The 25556-nt window shown below is 31.9% G+C and overlaps 1 protein-coding gene across 23 annotated transcripts in view; it reads left to right on the top strand.

The window, feature by feature from the left end:
- Window positions 1–25556, top strand: part of BAZ2B (bromodomain adjacent to zinc finger domain 2B) — a 290545-nt gene that overhangs the window by 127832 nt on the left and 137157 nt on the right. Inside the window, exon 1 of one of the 23 annotated variants that reach the window (XM_031451487.2) lies at window positions 8009–8745. The exons of the other annotated variants lie outside the window; for them this stretch is intronic. The gene's annotated coding sequence lies outside the window, so the exon portion shown is untranslated. Of the gene's footprint in view, window positions 1–8008; window positions 8746–25556 lie in introns of those variants that run through there. 23 annotated transcript variants of the gene reach the window in all.

The raw sequence follows: 25556 nt of genomic DNA, 5'->3' as shown, positions 1-25556 counted from the left end.
TATTTATACAATGGAATATTATTCAGCCACAAAAAGAAGGAAATGCTTCTATTTACAATAACATGGATGGATCTTGAGGGCATTCTGCTAAATGAAATAGGTCAGACAGAGAAAGACAGTGCTCTCACTTATATATGGTATCAAAAACAAAAACAAAAACAAAAACTAACTCATAGATACAGAGAACAGATTCATGGTTGCCACAGGTGGAGGGTGGGTGAAATAGGTGAAGGTTGTCAAAAAATACGAACTTCCAGTTATAAAATAAATCAGTCCTGGTAAAAGCAAACAAAAACTGTTTTGTGTCCTTACTAAACCAAAGACTTGTTATTCATGCTTTTTGATATTTATCCTCTTCTGTGTCCTCCAGAGACTTGTTTCATTGATCATTCATAAGACATATCCATCTTATCCTTTCTTGACTGATTTATTCCAGATTGTCCTATCTTAAATAAAATGATAAATAGAAGTAAACAAACCAACAAAACCTTTACTTTCCTCAAGTGGTTGTATTTGTGTGTTAAAGATATATATCCATGTTAACATATGTAGCTCTAGTTCATTTATTTTAACTGCTATATATTTCATTGTAAAAATACACCACAGTCTTTTACTTATTTTCTAGTATTTCACTATACAAATAGTGCTGTAGTTTACATTTTTGTATATGACTATGCACATGTATGAGAATTTTTCTGGGTTACATATCTAGAAGTGGAATTGCTGTGATAGTGACTGCATAGAGCTTTGATTTTACTATGTTTTGCTTAATTTCTTTCTACAGTGGTTACATGAGTTTACACCATAGTGCATAAGAGATTTCCTGCTGTACGTTTTCCCCAGCCTTTGGGATTTCCTTAATTTTTGCTTTCCCACTCTATCTATGTAGAATCTACGATGAAGTTCCAATAAATTTTACTTCTACAATATAATTTTTTGTTTCTTGCTCTACTTTTGACCAGTCAAGAAGTTAAAAAGAATTGATTCATCTTATCTTTCGTATTCATATTCACCTCCGTATTTCTGACTCTACTACCACAATTTTAGTTTAGACCCTTACCTCTTGCCTAAACTATTATAATAGACTGAATATTGCAATATTCCTATTGGAAATCTCTTCCTGCTCCCATTCATCGTACTTAAAACTGCCAGATCAATATTTCTAATGCAAGTAGTTTACCATTGTTTTCAGTGTTAAATTTAAACATTTAATGTGATGTTCAAGGTTATCTCTAATAAGCTCTTAGTCTACCTTTTCAGCCTCATCTTCCACTATTTTCTATATATGCCCTATATACCAGCCAGACTAGATTACATTCATTTATTGATTAATTCAAACAGTAGATATTTAATGCCCTTATTATGCTTTACAGGTATGTTAACGCTTGAGTTTTACAAGTGCTACTGCTATAAAAATGAACAACTCGTAACTCTAGTTACTGCGAGACTTGCAAGCTACCTCAAGCTATTCTTTGAACACACCCAATGCTTTTCAGCCTCTGCCCTCAGCATATGTTTTCCCTCCATTTACCATGCCTTTTCCCCTAGTTCCTCCACGGAGCCATCATTGCCTTTCCAAATCCTACACACTTTACAAGGCCTACTTAAGATTTTACCTTTACGTGAAGTGTTTTCTGACATCCTCAGTTAATTTTGTTCCTTTAGTACTATATTTTTTTTTCCTTTAGTACTATATTTCTATTGCTTTTTGTTTTTGCTTTTGATTCCATATATAAGTGAGAGCACTGTCTTTCTCTGTCTGACCTATTTCATTTAGCAGAATGCTTTTATGGCACATCTATGTATTTGGCTTAGCCTTCCAAGGTGAGAAGTACTTTGTCCATTCATCTGTATTGCCTATATAGCACTTAACATAATGTCTTATATATGGTAGGCATACTGTTAACTAAAATAATTTTAATGAAGATAACATAGTAATTAAATCCAAGTTAATCACTTAAATTTATTTGGGGAAAGATCAGTTTGAAAACAATGCTTAATTATGTAATTTTACCTAGTGTTCTTACCTTAAAACACTACAGAATTAAATTAAACAATGGGTTTCTATATAGGGATCTTTACAACTCACTTTGATGAATATTTAACTTTATTTGTGATTAGTGTAACAGTTGTTCAGTTCATTTTTAGATTCTTCAGTAGTTCTCTTAAATCAGTTTTTCAGACTGTACTTGGAGGAATCATATAAGTTGGTTCTGGTGAGATGTCTTGACTACTGCCTCAAAGAGCAGTCCTTTATTTACTTTTTACTATTCAGGGTTTCTTCACAGGATTTTATTTAAGAAAGGATTCTTCTGCTGAAAAAATTTAAAATAATTGCTAAGAGAGTATAATGCTTCAATTTTATCCATTTATTTATTATTTTCCAAGATGTTGCAAAAATGTATTACTGCGGCCCTCTTATTTTTTGTATTACCACAAATTTCAAATCTGTAGTCCATTTGAATATGAAACTTCAAATAATTAAGCAAATAGTAGGTAATGGACTTTGAGCACGACAAATATATTATTTATTCTTTGAGTATTCTCCATTTTAGTATGGAATTTTGAGGATTTATTAGAATATCAGAAGTTACTAGAGTTGATATACAAGCAGGTAGGCTAGAGAATTTTCTAGATCTTGGCTTCTTAAATTTTAATGTGCATAGGATTCTAGTTCAGTAGGTCTGGGCTAGTGCTGAAATTCTTTATTTCTGACAAGTGGTTTCAGTGTTGCTGATCTGTGGACTGCACTTTGAGTAGCAAGGAGCTTGATAACTTCCCAGTGCCTATCACATTTTATTAGGATTACATCCTTTGCCTTAATAGGTTTTCAGTATTGCCATAGACATTTGTTTAAACTGTCTGTTTCTCTGTAGTCTGATTTATATTTTGCCATTTCAATAGAAATTTCTGTTTTATAGGAAAATACTTTGCGTGTGGATTAACGATTGCTCTGTGATTATGCAGCTCTTAAAATCGTCCTTCAAGGTTTTTAAGATAGCCTTGAGAACTACTGGACTGTCAGTGGCAACTTTCAGAGAATTTAAGTTTAATAAGGAATATCTGTTTGGTTTACTTTTTTTACAGAACTGCAATACTTATTGACTTTTATTTTGTAGGATATTGTTTGGGGCTAGATACTAAGTTATTTAAAAAATAAAAATGGGAAACAATTTTGTTTGGCTAAGGTTAGCTGGTATAAGTACTGCTTAAAATAAAAACTATTGTTATCATGAATTAGTAGCAATTATATACCACAGCAGGTTAGGCTGTTAATTTTATCTGTAGTACATGTGAATTGAAACCCTAATTTGTGTGAGTATACAACCAATAGTACAGATAGTTATCTAGTTAAATAGCTTATACTCTATATAAATAAATTCTGAGGGACTTTAATACTTTAAGATATGTAATATCAAATACTTTCATAGTCTTTTTTGGGCTTGTACAGAAAATTATAAGAACTAAATCATAAATTTAAATAATAAATCTTTAAGAAAATTCTCAGAATTACTTATTTTTGATAAATGGAAATTGGTAATTAACTTTGTAGACCAGGACTGCAGAGCATTTTAGGGGGGAAAATTATAGTTTTTATCTAAAAACATGGTTATTATATCAGCCTTGCATTATTTCACTTAATATTCGTCAGTAGTAGAAATTGCTGGAGGAATTACATTATTACGAAAGTGCTTTAAAATATATTATTATTTTCTTATTTCTTATTAAATAAGCACTAGTATTGCTATAAAAGTTTTTATATGGAATTTATGTCAAATGTTGATAAGTTTTCTTTAGACCTAATCCAACAATTTTGTTTAGAAATAAACCTTGTTTCTTCTGGTAGCATTCATTGATTTTTTTTCCCCCAAAGATATATTAATAGTGCTGATAGAAGCAGAACAATTGGAATTTACATTAAAAATAAATGTGATGAATAAAAACCAGTACACTATAATATTATAGTCTTGATTTTGCTTTACCGAAGTTCCAGAATCTAAAGGACAAAAATATTGACAAGGTCAAGAAAAAATGAAAGAAAGAACAAACGATGCAAAAAGAAAATGACACTGAGGTCTTGGTTTAATACATATGTATTCCAGGTTGATGGTTGATTTCATTAGCAAATCTCATTGTTATGCAATGTCTGTTCTTCTGCAGCAAAATGAATATTGTATTTTTACAGGCTCTGTGTGTATCTATTATGTTACAGTAAGTGAAAAAATATATATGTGTAGCTTTCTTTGCTTTACTATTTTCAGTTTGTCTTTTAGGAAAAAAAAGAAAATTGAATTCTTTCTTTTGTTAAATTTTTTCAAAGCTTTTCAGTGTATATTATAGATATGTTTCCTACTTTTGTTTTCTGAAATAAATAATTCTAAGGTGGTTAATAATGGAACCATTTTAATTATCCTATAACTTTTTAAGTGAATAAACTATAATCTTGATTACTTTAAGCAGATAAATAATATGAGCTTAAGCATATGCTTTCTAACATTTTTTAAGTGTTAGAAATGGTTTTCTTATAGCAAGAAAAATGTTAAGCAAGTATACATGTTATGCTAAATGTAAATGCTACTAACTTTTGCAATAGCAAAAATTGTATGTCGAGGTTACTATACTTAGATTTGAATTCTCATAAAACAGGAAATTCAGAAATAATAAATTTTAACGGCTCCACATTGGAAGAGTTCATTTAGTGAGGGGAAGAGTCTCCGACTCTTTGGGTTCTGTATGTGAGTTCAAATATGGATCAAACTGTACTGGACACAATTGTCATTTAATTTTAGTCATTTTGGTATCTGACAACAATTTACAAAATCTATTTGATTTTTGGTAGTGTTCTCAAAAGTTATCACAACTGAAATTCTTTTGACAAGCTTGAAAATAGGAAAGCCCAATGTTTGATGTAATATGGGTTGATTGTATATCACTTAGAAATTATCCATATGGTAAAAATTGGTCTTCTGGCTTACTTGATGCAATAAATAAATAGTTATGTTGGACAAACATTAGCTGTTATAAATATGTACAGCAGTTTATTAGTGCATCATGTTAATTCATACTTAGAATGTTTGCATTTTATTATTCACTGTGGGTAATGTAAAATAAGGAATTTCAAAATCTAGTAAGGAAGATCCCTAAAATAATTAGAGACTAATAACTGGGCTAAATCATATAGAAAAAGGTTTTCTGGGCTCAAATAGGTAGGCTCTGAGAGAGGGGTTCCTTGAAACTGAGGAGATCTAAGCTGATAGTGAGGTAAGGAAGCAATGGGAAACAACATAAACTGGTTAGATAGGAGACCATAACTTGGCATCCTTAGGAGACAGAGAAGAGACCAACCCAACTGTAATGGAATACATTTGCTGCTACTTATCTTGTATAATAAAATGGGAGATAGGAAGTTGCTTTTATATTAATTTTATTGTCTTCCCCCATCCCACCAATAATATAAAAAGTAAATGCTGTAAAAGTATGCAAAGATTCATGCTCTAAAATAAATTGAAATTGGTGCAGACTGAGAAGGTAGGAATCTACAAATTCTGTCAGATTTCTCTACCATGGTTAGAAATACCAAACTGAGGAGGAATAAAAATCATCAGAGATTGGGCTCCTAGGGTGTTGAATTGAGCAGGATCATAGAAGGTAAACAAAGAAGAAAAGAGGAACTGTTTTAAGTTAAAAAGAGAGATCTCTTTTAAGTGTGAACCTAACTACCTGTGTCTTCTTTATCTGATCTGGAACCATAGTTATCACTTGCATGTCCATTTTATTTACTCATCCAGCAGAAGAACCTGAGTTTAGAAAATGAAATAGGAATTTGGAATATGAAAATGAACTATGAATTTAACAAAAGATCCTGGGGATTGTTACTGTTTGTTTAAAGATCCAGATTAGATAAATTGCAGAAGACATCTTAGCAAGATGGCTAATTTTCTGGCTTTCCCTAGAGAAAGGTTGAAAGGAATTTCATATGAAATTTGTTATTTAATTTCTGTAAAGATGCTTTGAGAAAATTATTGTATTGTCCAGTGTTGCATTATTGAAATGTATGAAGACATTCCTCTCAATTCTGAATACTAAGAAAAGTCTTGGTGCTTATTTGTAAAATACAATTTATACAGAATGAGAATTTTATAATTTAATCTTGTTTCCTCCTTTGTTTGATTGCTAGGAAGCTCAGAGCTGAACCACCCCCATCTTAAATTGTGCAAGGCCTTATGATAGGCGTTTGTATTTTAGCATTAACTTTGTGTTTCATCTTTCTTGCTTCCTCTTATTTTCCCTTTATTCGTGTTAATTTGTATTTTGAAAGCATTCTTTTCTACTAATCATATGTCTATATGTCACCTTAAGTTATTTTGGAATATGATGGGCTATAAATAACTATGGAAAGCTTATTTATTGCCAGGAGAATGTAAGCAAAAAAAGTGGGAGCCTTTCTTCCTTCTTATCCTTGTTCCTGTCTTCCATTTTCGTTTTGTATAAATTTTTTAAGTCCTGAAGGAGTAATGTCCTCTGTGGTTTCTTAGATCTGCAAGGGGCAGGGGAATCCTTTCTGAGAGTTTTTCCCTGTATAGAGCTGCCAGGTATAGTTCGTTGGGATGTATGCCCTATGTAAGAGTGCCTGACTGAGAGAACAAGTAGGGCTGAAATCTACCTAGGGGAGGAAAAGTTTCCCTTTTCTCGTTCCTATGTTAATTCAAGGGAGTCTTTTTCTTACTCACAGGGTATCAAATATATTATCCTGGTTTTTGTCCCTGCCCTTAAAACTGAATTGTAAACTCTTAACACCAAAATTTGCTGACACTAGGCAAAAGCTACCTTGACTGAAACAAAATTTCAAATTTATTTTCTTTATCTCTGTATTTTAATTTTATTATCCCTTTAAATTTGACCCATTATGAGAAACTGGGATAGTCATGGGCCTTTGAAATAATTGAAATAATAATTTTCTAACTTAAAATTTTGTTTTTTTATCATACAATTTACATAGTAAAGCTGCGTATTTAGTTGGAATATATTTTAAATTTTTCTTTAAAGGAAATAAGGGCTATGTTTTGCATTCTAGATAACTGTAAGATATTTGAATTATTTAATTTCACCAAGAAATCCAGCTGAAACTATTAACTCCTTAAGTCATAGGTTTCTGAAAATTTGCTGTTTCATGTGTCATCATAGTAAAGATGGTGATTAGCACTTGCGTTAATGTTGTTCAGTACTGAATATATACTCCTTTCAAATGACACATATTAAGTGTTTGTAACAAGACCTGTTCTGAGATTTTAAATATTCTTGGCACAGTCTTATCTACTTGGGTGTTCTTTTTGTTGTTATTGATTTTATTGTCACTTTGTTTTCTATTTCAATACATTAGAATTTTATTTTTCAAATAGAATAAATATACACCTGTTAAGTTATATAATTTAATGCCTTGATATGATTATATTGCTGATTAAGGGCTCTTTGCATTAAAATTAAAGTATGCTGTGTTGCATACATACATAGATGTAGGGCCTTAGTATATAGAATTTTAAAGATAATGCAGTTTGTAGCCTAAAAGAAATCTCCTAAACATTTTTAAATTAGTGAATTAGTTCACCATTTTGATGGACTGTGTTTGTTTTATACCCTTAGTTAATTTAAATCAACCCTCATTCAACTATACTAGAAATTTCAGAAAAACAGCAATTTTGGGGAAAAAACTAAGGACAGAAACTTAATTTTCAAGCTAACAATATATTTTTTAAATTCTCACAGGAATATTTTAGATTTTGTTTTCTTTTTGAAATATGAATTTTAAATGATGCAAGAAATAGCTTCAAGTTATATGAACTTTTTGATTCACATAATTGAGATTTTTTTCCCAAAGTCTACCACACTTTGTAAGGGCTTGTTCTAATAAAAATAGGCTTATGCTTTCACTAAAAATTTAATTTTGGTCTTTATAATTCAGTAACTTCTTTTACCTATTTTCTTGAAGCAGTTGAAATTTAAGGACTTTTTTTTAGACTTAGCAGGTTTTGAACAATTAATCTCAGGTTTTTCTTTTTTTTTATAACCGTGTTAGCTAGCATTGCCTTGTTTTTAAATTTATGTGCCAAGAAGGAATTTTTAAAACCTGCTTAAACAGATTCATTTTTCAAGCGTCCCTTATTATAAACTATGTGCTTTCGCATGTCAGGAATAAAACTTCCTTAAAAACGGAAGAAAGATAGAACTCTTTATTGTCTGTTTTGACTTTAATAAAATTAAGAAAAGAACGATTACTTGAGACATCCACCTTACCTGGCTTAGTTTTGTCACGTGAGCATTCGCGTTTACTGGTGATCTAAGTGCTCCACCTGCCTTTCAGTTTGTTTACCAGGAAATCAAGATGTGTAAACTGCAGGAAGTACTATTTGACCCTCTCCGACAGTATCTCATTACAATAATTGCTAATCTCTGAATAAGACAGCCATGTTTTGTGAGTAACAGAGAGAGAGGTTGTGTTAGGTAGATTTTAGGTGTTTTTAACAGATAATGCATTGTAAATGCTTACTTGGATTATGTTTTCATGATAGATTTTGACAAAAGACATATGGTGACCTTTGGGGTCAGCTCAGCAAAGGTAGGACACAATAGTAGGTATTCTTTCACGCCTTTTAACTGAAAAATATCACGGCTGCTTGTTTTGGAGTGCTGTCACTGCTCTGAATCGAAAGGATAATGGCTACTTCCTGATTAAACCCACTCTCCACAGTAAGCTGTTAATGTTATACTGTATGCCTTTTTCTCCTGTAAATGCAATAGTATTTGATGTTTTCTTTACTTTTTAATCACTGTCTTTTCATAGATATATCTGTTGTAAATATATCCTGAAGTTGAAGTTTACAATTAGAGTAGAAACTACTGTTTTTAAGTTTGGAGGATTTTTTTTTAATGAAAAAATATTTTTGTTTGGTAGTAAATCCAACCATATTATATACTTATAGATTTTGGTTAAAGAAATTAGCTTTTAAAAAAGACATTGAAATGATAAATTATATTAAGCTGTCACTTTCTTGATACTAAGCAAAATTTTTAAAAAATAACTTATGTAGTAAATCAGATTCATTTTTCCAGGAAATATTTGGATAAACTAATTTTATTTTTATTTAATAAATTTCACAAATCTATTTACATATATTGCTATAATTGTTGATAATTGGTTTAATTATAAATTATTATTCTTAAATTAATTGTGAGATCCTTGTTATGTAAAAACGATATTAAGTACTCAGAATAAAAGAAGGGGAATAATGAGCTTCTTAGTTTTAATCCTGAAGCGGGCAGTCACTCCATCTGTGGTCTTGGGACAATCATTTAAACTGCTTACTTCAGTTTTCTTATCTACTGTCCACGTGAGTGCTAAGTAAAATGCGTATGTTTGTTTTTTTTTTCTTTATGGTAGTAAAAACTGTAAATAAAATGATCATTCAAAAGTATTTTGTAAAATGGAGAACTGACTCTGAACAAAGAATAAGAAAACATTTAGGAGTCACAGTAGACAAGGAAATACTAGAAAAATTATTTCTATTATGAAATAATGGAAAGTAAAGTTTAAAATAAACATCATATAACTCCCCTTTTAATTTCAACAGAATTGTTAGTTTTGCTCAACCCTTAATATAACATTGCCAAAAGACTATACATATAATTGGATACATGACTGAAATGAGAAGTGGAAAGCTTGAGGTGATTTAGTAAAGAGTCACAAATATGCTTAAATTAACTTTTTCTTAAAGTCTCATTCCTGGAAATGAAACTATTCAGAGTAGAGGGAAGAATGTGTGTATATATTATAGGCCTGTAAGTGTAGTTCATTTGAATAGTAAGTTGTTTAATTTTTAAACTCTGGTATTAGGTATCCTAGTTGTATAAAAGAAAACATATTATGAAATTATTAAACATTGAAGGCAGTTACTGAAGATAGTCATAAAACCTAACAGTCAGATATATTTTAAATTATTCTGGGATAATGTAAATACTTTTATTTAAAGAGTTTAAGGTGCTTTCTTTTGCAAAATGCTTATCAAAGAAATTTTAGGGAACTCAGTAATTTATAATATATATTACTGGTGCATAATATATATTACTGGTGCATTCGAAGGAGATTCTAAATATTATATTTAGTGAATATTCTAGCTTAGTCAAGTTATTGAAGTAGGCCTACAGTGGTGCCTCTATTTCATTTGTAATAACAAATAATAGATGTCACTTATTGAATGCTTAATATGTGCAAACTACTGGGCTAATTTTATTGTAGGAGAGGCAAACTTTTGACTTTACCCTCTTACAGTCCTTTTTGGCTGGGCCTGAGAATTAAATTGACATGAGACAGATAACAGGAGAAAAGCACACACATTTATTTAATATAACTTTTGTGTGACATGGGATTCTGCATAAGGAATGAAGATCCAAAGAAATGGTGAAATCTGTTTGTTTTACATTAGGTTAAACAAAGAGAAGCAATTGTGGAAAAGTGACTAAACTATGTGGGGAGACTAGAGGAAGATAAGAATTATTTTAACAAGGTCTGTTTGTTTAGAATTCTGTGTGTCAACTTTTCATCCTTGATGATAAGAATGTTACTTTCCTTCTGGTGTAAGGAGGACATCTTTCATATAGGGATTTTACTTCCTGCTTTATAAGAAAAAGAAGGAAGCTAAGATTGTAAAACAACTACAGTTCAATAAAAAAAAATTTAAAAAAGAAAACAAACAAACAAAAAACCCCAAAAAACAAAACAAAAAGAAAGAAAGAAGGTCAGAGTGTTTTCTTGTACTTGTTGTTTTTCAAATGCCTTCAGCTCAAAATGTTCACTATGCCAAAGCGGTGTATTTTGAAGTACCACGTTCTGAATTCCTTCCTTATTTTATATTCGTGATAATCACATGAGTGTAGGTACCATCATTATCCTCATTTTTACTGATAAGGAAATAGTTGTAGAGAGCTTAAATAATTTCATTAATGTTCTTTAGCCAGTAAGTGCCAGAGCCAGAAAAACCATTAACAGAATCCAGAATCCAGAAAGAACTCAGTCTTCAGTGTCATGCCTTTAAGCATTGCATTTATATTTTGGAGATAAGGTGCTTACATCTTTGATTTAGGTAGTTTTTTTTCCATCAATTTATTAAATATTAGAGAGTCCTTACTAAGTGTTAGGCACTGTAAGGAAGTTCTTGCAATAATAGTGGAAAGCAAACAAAATCCCTTGTTCCAGGAAACTTACAGTTTAGTGGAAGAGGCAGAAATACAACGCTGTTATGGTACAGTGTGATAGCTGATATAACAGGGGTAAGCACAAGGTACTAAAGGTGACACAAGGAAGTAAGAAAGATTGATTGATTGATTGATTTTGCAATTTGGGTGCTGTTCTAGGTATACATCAGTAAATAAAACTTACAAAGATCTCTCCTCTTGTGGAACATATATTGGGGATGGAGTCAACAGTAAGCATAAGAAATAAGTATGTAGCATGTTAGAAGATGACAAATATTATGGAGGAAAGAAAAAGTAGAGAAGGATAAGAAGGCTTTGATGGGATGGGTTGCAGAGGCTGAGAAAGGATTTCAGAGAAGATGATTTTTAAACAAAGTGCAAGGAACTTAACTATGTGGCTATCTTTGGGAAAAGTCTTCTAGGCAGAGGGCCCGAGGCAAAAGTATACCTGGTGTGTTCGGAGTAATGAACAGAGGCCAGAGTGATTGGAGCAGAGTGAGGGAGAAGGAGGAGATATTGACAGAGGTAACTGGGACTTTGCAGACCACTGTAGGGACTTTGAAGGAGCCGTTGCAGGGCTTTCAGTAAATCTGGCTTGTATTTTTAAGGGATCACCCAGTTGCTATGTTGAGAATAGACTATAGGGAGGCATTGATCACCAGTTAGAAGACTCTTCGAGTAAATCTAACTGAGTGACAGTAGTGGCTTAGGTAGGGGTGGTAGTAGTTAAATTCTGGATATTTTTAAGATACAACCAGAGTTTTTCTGATGGATTGGATGTGGGATGTGAGAAAAAAAGAAGGCAAGATGATGCCAAGGTTTTTGGCGCAACTAGAAGGATTGTGTTGCTTTCAACTGTGAGATGGGGAAGGTTTTCATAAGAGCAGATTTGGGATAGGGGTGGGGAATCAGGAGTTTGGTTTTGGGTGTGGTAGAGTTTTGAGTGTTCAGTGGATATGCAAGTGGAGATTGTGGGAAGGTTTTCTAGAGGTGATACCATCCCACTTGAGGCTGAAGAATATATTGGTAGTGGTTTATGATGAATTTGAGAGCATTCTTTATACACTTAAGTGAATCTTAGCTTTTTCTATTTTATGTATTTACAAACTACACAGTAACATCTAAACATTTCAAAAGTAATAACATTTAAAAGTAATAAGATTATTTAACTCAAAGAACAAATTATTCTAAGTAGTTTTCAGAGTATTTTAGTGGCTACTATATTCATGAGTTATACTGGGTCCTTTTACATATGTTGATTCTCACCGTAGTGCTATAGGTAAATATTATTTCCATTTTTACATTTGGGGAAATTGAGTCTTAAGGAGATTACAATTGCCTAAGGTCATTGATATACTAGGTAATGGGTCTGGATTCAAATCTAGGTCTTTAGATTCTATTGTCTGTGCTCCTTAATTGAAAAATGTACGATATTTTTAACTTTGCAAATTTTAAAACATTTATCTAAGGTCTCAAGGAGTTGTCTTTTTGAACATTAGCTGTTCTGTATTGTAGCATAGTGATACCCTTGGGACATAAGATTTGTAGATTCTTGATCATGCAGTCAAGCCATTTGTTGGTCTTTTTTGAATTTCTGCACAGCTTTCTGTACAGTTACCTATTACAGACACTCCCTCCATTCCTAGCCCCCATTCTCATATGTAGTGGTTAATATGTGCTTAGAAATTTATAGCTGCTATCATCATCATCTTTACCCATCTTTCTAACAAGCTGTGACCTTGGGAATCCTGACCCAAGCTTGTTGGATCACATGTAAATTATAAAACCTCAGAGATTAAGGGTATGAAGACTTCCTAATTAATGAAGAATGAGTTTTAACTCATGTATTTTGTCTGATGGAAACCATTTTTTGTTTCCTTCTTTTTATTGACTGTTTTCGGGGCAGCTGAATTTGATAAATAGCTGTGTTTCTGACTGGAAAAGCAATATCTCCGAACTGCCAGTAGATATTTTCAATGTAAAAGTGAACATAAGTCATTCTACTTTGGTAGGAAGTAGAAATACAGTTGTTCATTGGAACAGATTTACTTTTAAGGTAATGATACGATATTTTAAAAACTTAAACCTTTTGCATTTAGATCAAAATATAAGTTATTTCTTAAATTTCATATGAGTTAACACTATTTACATTTATGATGTGTTTTTAAAGACATACTTAAGAGCAAATCATTCAGCCGTTCTGCAGGAAAGAAGTATTTTAGTAAACACATGTTACACATTTTTAAAAGTACCAATTAAAAAAAGAAAAACTTGCTATGAATTAAAATAGCTTATAAGCCTCAAAGGTAACTTTAAGCATATACTAAGGGCATAGGTAGAAAATTTACCTAGCCTTTATATTTCTGTTCTATAAATATATGCCTTTATTCCAAGTGTGCTGTATTATACATTTCTTAAGTTCTTATGCTAGCTTTTCAAAGGAACTATATATATATTTATTTATCCTTTGTATTCCTTTCTCTAAAGTCTTCCTTCTCTTCCATTATTATACCCCAAATTCTTATGTATAATTTATTTTAATATCACTATAGTCATTAAATGAGCTTTCTAAGTAAACAAAAATTTTGGTTTGCCCTCAAACACCCTTTTTTATTATAATTAAATTATCTGTGTAATTTCATATTTTAGCTAATCCTGTTCAGCATTAGAAGTGTATATCCTGAACATTTCTACTTAGGCATAAAAATATTAGTACATGTGTTAAATATTTGTGTATTCCTCACCTTTTTTTGTTTTATTTTTTTATTTGGACAGTTGTCTTATCCTTAATTCATTTGGGAAAAAAGAAAAATGACTGGCCAATCAGAGAATTTTCTATTAAAAGTATCTCATTGCCTTTTTTTTTAATTAATTAAATTATTATTATTCTTTCTTTCTTTTTTTTTTTTTTTTTTTTTTTTTTGGCAGGAAGGTAATTAGGTTTAGTTATTTATTTTTTGGAGGAGGTACTGGGGATTGAACCCAGGACCTTGTGCATGCTAAGCATGCACTCTACCACTTGAACTATACTTTCCCCCCTCATTGCCTATTTTTAATAGTTATATGGAACTAAGTCTGTTGCATCCTTGGTTAATTGGAGTGCCCCGAGAATGAGTATTCTGATTACTTTCCCCCAGGATGCTTTCTCTTAATAATTGTTATTGAAATTCTTACTTAATGTATTTGTACAAGTATAAAACCGAGTTATTTTTTGATGGTTTGAAGATGGTAGAGGGCTATTGAGTCCTGATGTGACAATTTGAGCTGCTACTAATCTTGTTTGGTAAACAAAGTACAAACAAATATTAAATATGGGTCTTGAGTTGATAATTTGATAACTAATCTTTTATAAACAAAGCGTAATCAAATATTCAATGTGTAGTAGTAATTTTAAAACACCAGAGATTTCAAAAGGAAGATGAAATTAATTGCTAAGTGAGTGATATAAACAAATAAAATACTATGAGTTGACGATATGGAAAAGTCACAAAATGACCCGGAAAGGCTCCTTTAAGGAAAAAGGACCTGAGCTTCAAGCATTGAAAGACTTCAGGCATTAATTGTTATAACATTTTTGTTGAGATACAATTTATATGCCATATAGTTCACCCATTTAAAGTGTACAGTCATGTTTTTTAAATTGTGATAAAAATATGTAACATAAAAGTTGCCATTTTAACCCTTTTGAAGTGTATAATTCATTGGCATTAATTACATTCACAATGTTGTGCAAACATCACCACTGTCTATTTCCAAAACTTTTTCATCACTCCAAACAAAAACTCTGTATCTGTTAAACACTGACTCTCCGGTTTCTTCCTAACCCCTGCCCCTGATAAACTTGAATCACTTTTCTGTCCCTATGAATTTGCCTATTCTGGGTATTTCCTATAAGTGGAATCGTATAATATTTGTCCTTTTATGTCAGGTTTATTTCACATAGTATAATGTCTTCAGGGTTTACTCACATTATAGATGTATCAGAACTCCATTGCTCTTTTAGGCTTAGTATTATCCCATTTTATATATAAACAAATATTATATATATTATATGTTATATTTATTTATTCATTCATCTATTGATGGATTTTGGGATGTTCAAATATCTGTTCAAATCTCTTCTTTCAGTTCTTTTGGGTATGTATGTACCTTGAAGAGGAATTCCTAGGTTATGTGGTAATTTAGCTTTTTGAGGAACTGTCAAACTATTTTCCATAGCAAGTGCCTTATCAAGCATTAATTTTTATTTTATTATATTATAGATATGCAGTATGTAAAAGATTAGACTGAATGAATACTGGCTTCAGCATATATGATATATTTTTCTTAAAAGGAACAAGGAAAGAAAAGAAACAGCCATGTGTTATGCATTAGGAAATGTGTATGCATAAAGAGCTACCTCTTAAAGTGAATTTTAATAAAATAATTAAGCCTTCTGGTTGTGTATTATCCCAATTTTGCTGTAATATTTTATAAAACATGTCCAAATTTCTATTTCTCAGGCCCTAGGCATCTATTGTAAATGGTTAGGTACAGGTATTTCCACAAGTAATTAATGCAGTTTAGTTTATTTCTGCCCAATTTTAAGATACTTATTTTTAGTTGTATTGTATTATAAAGTAAAATCACTCGTAATTCTATCTAACTGGAAAATATTCCCAGTATATTCTTTTTAGTTATTTTATATTACTTTACTTCACATATGATAACATTTTATATTTTATAAGTCTGAGAGAGAAGACTAGAGGCATTTCAGTTGACATTTTAAAAATGAATCTTAAAAGTGTAAATTCTGGAATTCAGTGTGATTTAGGGGGACAATGTTTACCAATCTTCTTGTAGATCAATGAAGTACCACTAAACTAAAATGCAGGCTTATTTCACTGGCTAGATAAGATCTTATGACCCAGGAAATGAGAAGTAATATTGGGGTAGGGGAATTTTTTGACCTAATTACAAATTTCCCTAGGGAAGATGTATAATATCACAAGCAGTAATGAATTACACTTATGGACTCAATATGGAAATAATAATAACAGATGTAATGGGTCATCCTGATAAGAATATTGTTTAGGATATCAGAGGATTAATTTCTAAAGGGAAGACTAATCAGAAGCTTTCTTTAAATTTCTTATCAAAGAGTGTACATGTGAATATTTGATGCATAGAGAGTTTGAAATAACCAGCAGGGGGTATGAAGATGAAGTATGGTTAGTTATTGTATATATTATTGTTAAAACTTCCTGCTATTATTTATAAGACCTAATAGAAATTGGTATTTTAGATGAAAAAGAAAACATAAGCAATTATAAAATTTGTTGCTTCCAAGTGAAAAATTACAGAAGACCAAAAAAGATCATATTGAGTAAGTTGATATTCATACTTAAAACAGCAGGGACTGCTTCAACATAAGGATGAGCAATTTTTTCTATTATTATTATAGTGGGATTAGGTTAACTGATAAGAGACTTGGAATGCAGGACAAAGACTACTTTGTACTAACGAACTTTAACAAGGATATGGGAGATGTCCGACAAAGCAGCTGGAAACATTGGAGCTAGTATAGAATATCGAAATAGTTATCAAGGGGAGCCAAGGTCTTACACAAACAGTGAATGGAAACATCAAATCAGAAAAATGAGGAAGAATGAAAAGTTGATAAGAGTTGACAGAACAAGTAGAAACAGGAGAGTGAGTTCAACATTAGGATCTTAATTGACAGGTATATATGTCTATCCCTCTTATAAGTCCTTACTATTTGTTGTTGACTTTGGAATGATAGGTTAAATGAAATGTATAGGCCTCCTTGGTTAACATTCTTCTTCTTCAGAAGTTGAAAGTTGATAAGCAGTTTGTGTAGTTGTTGACAAATATATTTAGGGAAGCATTTTAAAGTTATTCCTACATAAAAAGTTTATAGGAAATAAGGAGAGACTTTTCAAAATTTTAAGTTTCTTTCTCATTTTTTAAAACAGACTGGCAATTGGTGATAGATACTAACTCAGAATTCCTCATCTGTAAAATTGAAGTAATAGTGCCAAGTCTATAAATCTACCTGCAAGATTTATTCTTAGAGTAAAATGAGAATATATGTGCACACTTTTTTGGTAAATTATCAAGTTCCATATACATTTTAATGATTATTGTGCATTCTCATTCAAAGCCGTTTATTAAGGCCTTATATTCTAGGTTTTAAAGCTGTAAAGGTGATAAGCAATAGTTCTTGCTTCTCAGGGATCTCACAGTGTAGTTGGAAGTCAGATATCAAAACAGAAAATTGCTGTACAGTACAGTGTTATAAGTGCTTTCATTAGGAAATATATAAGAGCAACAGGAAAGTAGTACCTAAGACTTCCTCGGTGAATTAGAATGGTTCCCCAGAGTAGGTAATACATGAGATGAAACTTAGAATATGTGTAGGAATTTAGCAGGGAATAAGGGAAGGACATTTGAGGGAAGTGAACACCATCTACCAAATACGTGGCACGGATGCATGGGAGACCATAATGTATTTGGGGAAAGGGCAAGCAGTTTGGTCACTTAGTGGATAAGAAGAGAGTGAGATCAAAGATGAAGTCAGAGGCGTCATTAAGAAGAGTTTTATCTGCCTAACAGAGGACCTAGGATTTTATCATATATTTGATGTAGAGATACTGAAAGATTTTTCAAGTGGGAGAGTGCCAGGATCAGATTTTTGTGTTAAAACGATTACTATTAAAAAATAGGATTCCTGTGTCTGGGTGGAGAATTGGAGAAAAGAGAAGTAGATGTACCTCTTAGAAGGCTATTGCAGTATTTCCAGTAAGAACTGATTTAGGGTTATGCTAAGATGATGGCGGGAATAGACAGAAGATACTCAGGAAGCAGAATGAGCAGAAGAGAGTGAATAGTTTATGTGGTTTAGAACCTCAGGATTATTTATCTCTATTAAATCCCTCTGTTCTAAAAATCTAGCTAGTCATGGGACTATTGGAATGAAGTTATGGAACAAGTCTGGTAAGTACTTAGAAATTTATACATTAGATAAGCCTGTTTTTTTTTTTCAATAGTTTATCTATTATTGTATTTTTTTTTATTTTTGGAGGAGGAGGTAATTAGGTTTATTTATTTTTAGAGGAGGTACTAGGGATTGAACCCAGGACCTTGTGCAGGCTAAGCATGCACTCTACCACTTGAGCTATACCCTCCCCCTGGTGAAGCCTGTTAGTTCCCAAAGTGAATTAATGTAGCTTTAGCAGGTTAAAAAAATTTTTTATCTGTGTCTATATCGAGGGAGAGAAAGAGAGAGTAAGGAGGGAGGAGGGGAGACAGAAAGAGATGCAGAATTAACTAAATGGATGAGTGCCTGAGTTTGATAAGTGAAAATGGAAGGTCATACTTAGGGACATTCTACATTTAGTTTTGGATATAGAGGCTATATATCCAAGATACAGAGGCTATAGAATTGAGAATACTGATTTTTAAATTTCAGTAGAGAATGCATTAAGTCAAATAGCATTTTATCAACATGAGATCCAAATGTTCTTTTTTTTTTTTTAATATAACAGCTTTATGGACATATAATTCACATACCATACAATTCACCCATTTGAAGTATACAATTCAGTTTTTAGTGTATTCCCAGAGTTGTACAACCATTGTCACAGTCAACTAAAATATTTTCATCATTCCCCAAATAAACCCAGTACCTCCATTAGCAGTCACTTCACATTTTTTCTATATATTCCCATTGCCCAAGGCAACTACTAATCTACTTTCTGTCTCTATAGATTTGCCCTCACTGGGCATTTCATGTAAATGGAATCATGCAATATTTGTTCCTTTGTGACTGGCTTCTTTCACTTAGTGTAACATTTTCAAGGTTCTTTCATGCTATAGCATGTATCAATACTTCATTCTTTTTATTGTTGAATAATATTTCATTGTATAGATACAACACTATTTACCTAATTACCAGTCATTTGGGTTACTTCTGCATTTGTGTACGAGTTTTTGTGTTGACATGTGTTTCAATTTCTCATGGGTAAATAATTAGGAAAAGAATTGCTGGGACACATGGTAACTCTATGTTTAGCCTTTTGAGAAACACAAATATTCTTACCCTTTGAACACTTGAAATGGAATATTTAGATGAGCATTTAAAGCACAGTTTTGTAGTTTCAATAGGTATGTATGGTTCTATCACTAGACTACATTTATTTTAGTAATCAGTAAGCTGTTTATAAAGGATACTTAAATTTTTTTATCACTTTAATGCTCATTTTTTAATGATCTTATTGAGTTGACACTTTGTTTTGCTTTGTAGAAATACACCAAAAAATTGCATTTATATCATTATATTTAACAGTTAAATGATGTTTTCATGTATTAAGTGCAGGTTATGTAAAAACAAGTTTGGGATATTACTTAGGGCCTTGTATTATGAAAGCAGGCAGTTAAATTCTCTCTGAGCAGTATTAAAGAGGGTCTTGAATCTTTGAAATAAAACATTAGGCATACTATATTAATATTTAGGCCCATCAGTACAGTAAGAAATGGACAAATTATATATAGTTAAAAAATGAAAAATTAAGAGAAAAATGGAAGAGGCATATATGAAAGGATGTTAGTGTATCACTTGACTAAGTTTTATAGTTAAGAGAATGGTGTAGGGAATTATTGTAATTACTTGTGCATTTTTAGAGATTTTCAATGCCATAAAGGAGGAAACTTGGTCCTTGAATTACTAAAATACTAAGTTATGGTCTGAACAAAATTAATTTGTTGAATAATGTAAGTTATAAAATTATGCATTGACTTCTCAGATAAAAGCAGTTTTACTATTTTGCTTATCTAAAATCTTATCTAAAAGCTAAACTGAAAATGTCACTGTTATCTAAAAATGAAATTTTAAATTATTGTATTATCTAAAGTTAAAGTAATGATAACACTCTTCTGAGAGGCAGATTTACAGCCTAATATACTTCCTGAACATCTATTCAGGTTTACCTGTGAAACTAATCTGCCTGGATATGAAAATGCTCTTGACATTTTAAACTTTTTTTTCTTCACATTGAATTTATGAAAGAAATAGTTTTGACTTTTAATAAGCTATTTCCCACTCTTGTACATTTAGTTTGAAGAAAATAAAGATGTTTGCTTCTGAATTTTGGCCAAACTCTTAAGAACAAAATACCTAGCAGGAAGTGTGTTCTATACTCTCTTTACAATAGCTCTTTGAAGTAGGTGTAATTAATCTGTTTTACTGATTCAGAAACTAAGACTCAACAGACATACTGGCTGTGTGTTGAATAATACAGTGAATTCATAAAACAAATACAGAGCAGTAAAAAGTCAAGGTAATTAGCAGCTTCCTGGGTAGGAGCTAAAGTGCTCTATAGTTCAAAGATGGGATAGCTGTGGTCTAGGATTTGTAAGATACAGCTTTATGGATAAAGTGATTCTTAGGCCTATATTTGAAGGAATATAATATTTAGGTTGTTGGAAGAGAAAAACAGAATTTGTAAATAGCATGAGTAAAGATGAGAAGAGAAAGGAAAACTAAACATGACATTTGTTAGCAGTTTTCTAACAGTCTCTTTTGGTTGCAGGTAACAGTAACCCACTAAAACTTGATTAAATGCTAGGTATTTGGAAGGCTACAGAGAGGTCTCAGGGAATATAAGAAAATTAAAAAGGAGGTCTAAGGAATAGAACCTGAGATTGGCCATACTCTTATCTTCTCTCCTTCTGGATCACTCAGCTCTCTGTACATCTATTCTCTCAATATTTTTTCCACCCTGCTTCTCTTTAGCATGTATATCGTTAGGCCCACAGCCTTTATGATCTCCCACTCAACAACTTGCCCTCTTTCTATTAGTTAAGACATGTGTCAGGGAGAATTTGATTAGATCATAGCATTTAACACATAGATTTCTGGCCAGCCATTATCTGCTTTGGTCACACCTGATTCTGACAGTTCTGACCACAGGAGTGGGTCATATGATGCCCTGTTGAGGTCAAGGATTACCTCAATAGCAAGAAGCCCTATCTGGTAAATGAGATAGTCTGTATAGAGGAAGCATGACTGTAGCACAGGGAAAGCTCAGTGGGGAATGGACCATCAACTTCCCAGATGTGGGAGAAGAGCAGAATGAATCCTTCATGTATAATAATTTTTTCTTCAAACTGTATTAGAATTCTCAAATTCCCATTGTCTTTAACTTCAGAAGTATTATTTTTTAACTATTTCTTTGATATAGTTTTAGGTGCTCATCTCTGTTTTTCCTACTTTACTACAATATGAGATACTAACATGTGGTCTTTGTAGATACTAAAATTTACAAGTACAGATGAACATAAATGTAATACTTAAAGAACAATAATTATATAATATCCTGTATATAATAAGACAATTGTAAATCTGTATTTAGAATTGAATTCTAAGTAGGCAGTTTATTTTCAGAAGCATTTACTTTTTCATGCTAAATGTTTTTATGTTTTCCTGGATATGGGAAAATGTGTAGCTTTCAATGTAGATATCCCTAAAATCAGCAAAATAAAGAATAAATGTAATATGTTCCCACTGCATATCTACCTTATTTTCCCATGTCTCTGTTTGCTCATCTGCATATATGGCCCCCCAAAAGGCCACCCCATTCCTGAATCTATACCATTTTCCACCATCTATGTGACCATAGCTGTCACATAGCTCAATTTCTTGCAAGTAAGAATCTGTTTAGCTCTGATCAGGTTTCCACCATTGCTTCAACCTACTAGACTATAAAACCTTGAGGTAGACTACTTAACTTAATTGACTTATTCGTTATATCCCAAACACTTGGCATCCTTCATGGTTTAATAAGTGCAGTGAAAGGCTGAACATAGGATGTTTAATAAATGGTTAAACTTTGTATAATTGGTATCACATAGCATCTGGATGAAAGAACTTTGATCTATTCTTAATTAGCTGAGTATACAGAATAGAAGACTCTAGTATTTAGGTGGCATCTCAGTTGCCCAGCTAATGTAATGTCCCATATTTGTCATAGACTGGAAAGTTAAGAGTATAAGTCCCTAGGTCCTAAAGGAATTCTAAGTTTTGCATAACCATTCTCGCTTTAATGGACTGTATACAGAAAGCATGGTTTCTGTTAGTATAGTAGCATACACACACACTTACATGCAGTAGTGTATATATATATATAGTGGTATATATATATATATATATATAGTATATATATAGTGGTATATATATATATATAGTATATATATATAGTGGTAATTATTCCAGTATTCCATAGCAACTACTATGATTAGGGATTGTAAAATCCTTCTGTGCTTGCCTGTAAGAACCATACATTACTGGGAAGCTAAATAGATCAGTGTTTTTAAAGCTTCTTTGACTCTGACCCAGAATATTTCATTTTTTATGACCCCACTATGTGGATTTCATGACCCTCTAATGGGTTATGACTCACAGTTTTAAAAATATGGCTGTAACTGGGACGAAAGAATTAAGTAAATAGAAATGACTTAAAATTTTAGGGTTGATAGGCAATGTTTCCTATGTATTATCTTTGCTTCTCTCACTGGAGTTGTGGGTTCTTTTGAAATTCTAATATAAGTTCTAGTGTAAAGAATAGTGGGACACTAAGTCTTTAGCTTCTTTTCCAACACTTGAAAGACCCTTCCTGTGTAAAATGTGATCAGCATCAGTGGAGGGTCGGACAAGGAGGAAACCAGACAAAGAAATCCTGTATCTGCTCCTGTTCTTTGAAGCCACTTTTCTTTCTGTTAAATTCTGTCTCCCTAACTAAATGCATTAAGAACTTTTAGTTGGTATATGCATATGGCCTCTTTTGTCAATAATAACTGGACCTACAATGTTGCAAATAGAACAAAACTGTTGTGAGTTGTGTGAGGGATATTTTGATGGAAACATTTAAGAAGTAATGCAGGATATAACAATAGAATTATTTGAGATTACCTTCTAAGTGAATAGTTCAAGTTTTTAAGTGAATAGTTTATAAATAGCTAAACTCCATTTTAAATAATCTCCAAGTGATTTTAATGATATTTTCAATATTTTGGTAATATACTCTGTAAAGAAACCATGATAGCATGTTAACAGTTTCAGTTTCTTCATGTAGGTAATTACTGACCCAGATAATTTCTTGTACTTCAGCCTTCCTCTAGAAAACTTTAATAAGGTAGTGTCTGCCCTAAAGCTGCCAACTCATGCTTTAACAGTTTTAATAGCTCTAGTTACTCAATATGAAGCAGGCTACCTCACTAAGCAAGGTTTCAGTGTCTGAGTAAGGAGTATCATTTAGACCAGTGCTGTACAACAGAACTTTCTGTAATGATAAATGTGATATTTATTGAGTACTTGATATATGGATAGTGTGACTTTTAAATTTTATTTAGTTTTAATTAATTTAAAGTTTAATTGTCTGCATGTAGTTGGTTAATGGCTACCACATTGGACTGTACAGATTTAGACATTGCTTTTGATACATTGGTCTTTGGTTCATCAAAATTGCTTGTCTAGTTGAATGATGTCCTTAAAAACTGGAATGAAATGCAATGAAACGACTTGATTTTTTTTATCAAGTGAAAGGTATAACCACACAGAGAAGAACTATTTAAACTGACTTTTAATTATTGTTGTTAGATCATATAGCCCTAGTAATTTGACTATATTCTGAGGACCAAGAGAACTGTGTTTTCGGTGATCATATTCTTGTATTAGTTTTGGTTTTGTTATTATGAGGCTGTTGCTTGTATATTGTGTCATAAATCAAATGAGTAATTCTGTGTTGAGTCCTGAAAGTGTCAAGAACTGAGATTTTTGGCACAAGAACTGAGATTTTCAGCAAGTTAAAGGCAAGAAATGCAAATGTAAAATTTGATAAGGTACAAGAAAAATCCTATAGTTCTGAGTTTAAATTGAAAAAGTGTTGACATAACCTTTGTTTTTAAAGAATGAAATATAATTTTTTTTAAATTTGTTTTTTTCTATGTTGCAGGCCTATGACTTAACTTCGTATACTCATAAGAGCTGAAATCTTTGCTGAGACACTTGCAGTCACGAGGGTACACTCCTCCATTCTCACTCTCTACAGTTATTACATCTTCTTGACCCCTTATCATTTCTGATCCCTCATTTTTTAAATCTTTTTGACCCCCTTTACCCATTTCTCCCACTCTGTTCCCTGTAACTATGAGCTTGGTTTTGTTTTGTTTTTCAGATTCACATATTAGAAATCATACAGTGTTTGTCTTTCTTTATCTGACTTACTTCACCTAGCATAATGTCCTCAAGGTTTATCCATTGTGTTATAGATAGCAAGATTTCATTCTTTTTTATGCTGAATAACATTCCATTGTTACTTCTTTATGCATACTTCTTTATGCATTCATCCATTAATGGACACTTAGGATTTTCCATATCTTGACTATTGTAAATAGTGCTGCAATGAACATGGGGGTGTATATATATTTTCAAGTTAGTGTCTTCATTTTCTTAGGATAAACACCCAGAAATAGTATTCTTGGATCATATGGTAGTTCTATTTTTGATTTTTTGGTAATAGCTATCCTAACAGATGTGATGTGATATCTCATTGTGATTTTGATATGCATTTCCCTGATAATTAGCGATCTTAAGAATCTTTTCATCTAACTGTAGACCACCTGTTTGTCTTCTTTGGAAAAATGTCTGTTCACATCTTCTGCTCATTTTTTAATTAGATTTTTTTTTTGTTTTTGAGTTCTATGAGTTCCTTACATATTTTGGCTTTGAGCCTCTTATCAGATAGATGATTAACAAATATTTTCTCCCATTCAGTAGGTAGCCATTTTGTTTTGTTGATGGTTTCTGTTGCTGTGCAGAAGCATTTTAGTTTCATTTAATCCCACTTGTTTGTTTTTGCTTTTGTTCCTTTTACTTTTGGTATCAGATTCAAAAATTCATCACCAAGACCAATAAGGGAATTATTTACCGCCTTTGTTTTCTTTTAGGAGTTTTATGGTTTCAGATCTTACATTCAAGTCTTTAATCCATTTTGGGTAAATTTTTGTGCATGGTGTAAGCTAGTGGTCCAGTTTCATTCTTTTGCATATGGCTTTCTAGTTTTCCCAACACCATTTATTAAAGAGACTGTTCTTTCTCCATTGTTTGTTCTTGGCTCCTTTGTCATAAATTAATTGACCATAATATGGATTTATTGCTGGGTGCTCTGTTCCATTGGTTATGTGTATATTTTTTGAGCCAGTACAAAATTGTTTTAAGTATTATAGCTTTGTAATAAAGTTTGAATTCAGGG

This window comes from Camelus dromedarius, chromosome 4 (assembly GCF_036321535.1).
Source record: "Camelus dromedarius isolate mCamDro1 chromosome 4, mCamDro1.pat, whole genome shotgun sequence".
NCBI classification, from domain to species: domain Eukaryota; kingdom Metazoa; phylum Chordata; class Mammalia; order Artiodactyla; family Camelidae; genus Camelus; species Camelus dromedarius.
Note: the sequence above shows the minus strand (reverse complement) of the source record. Positions and strands in the feature narration are given on the sequence as shown.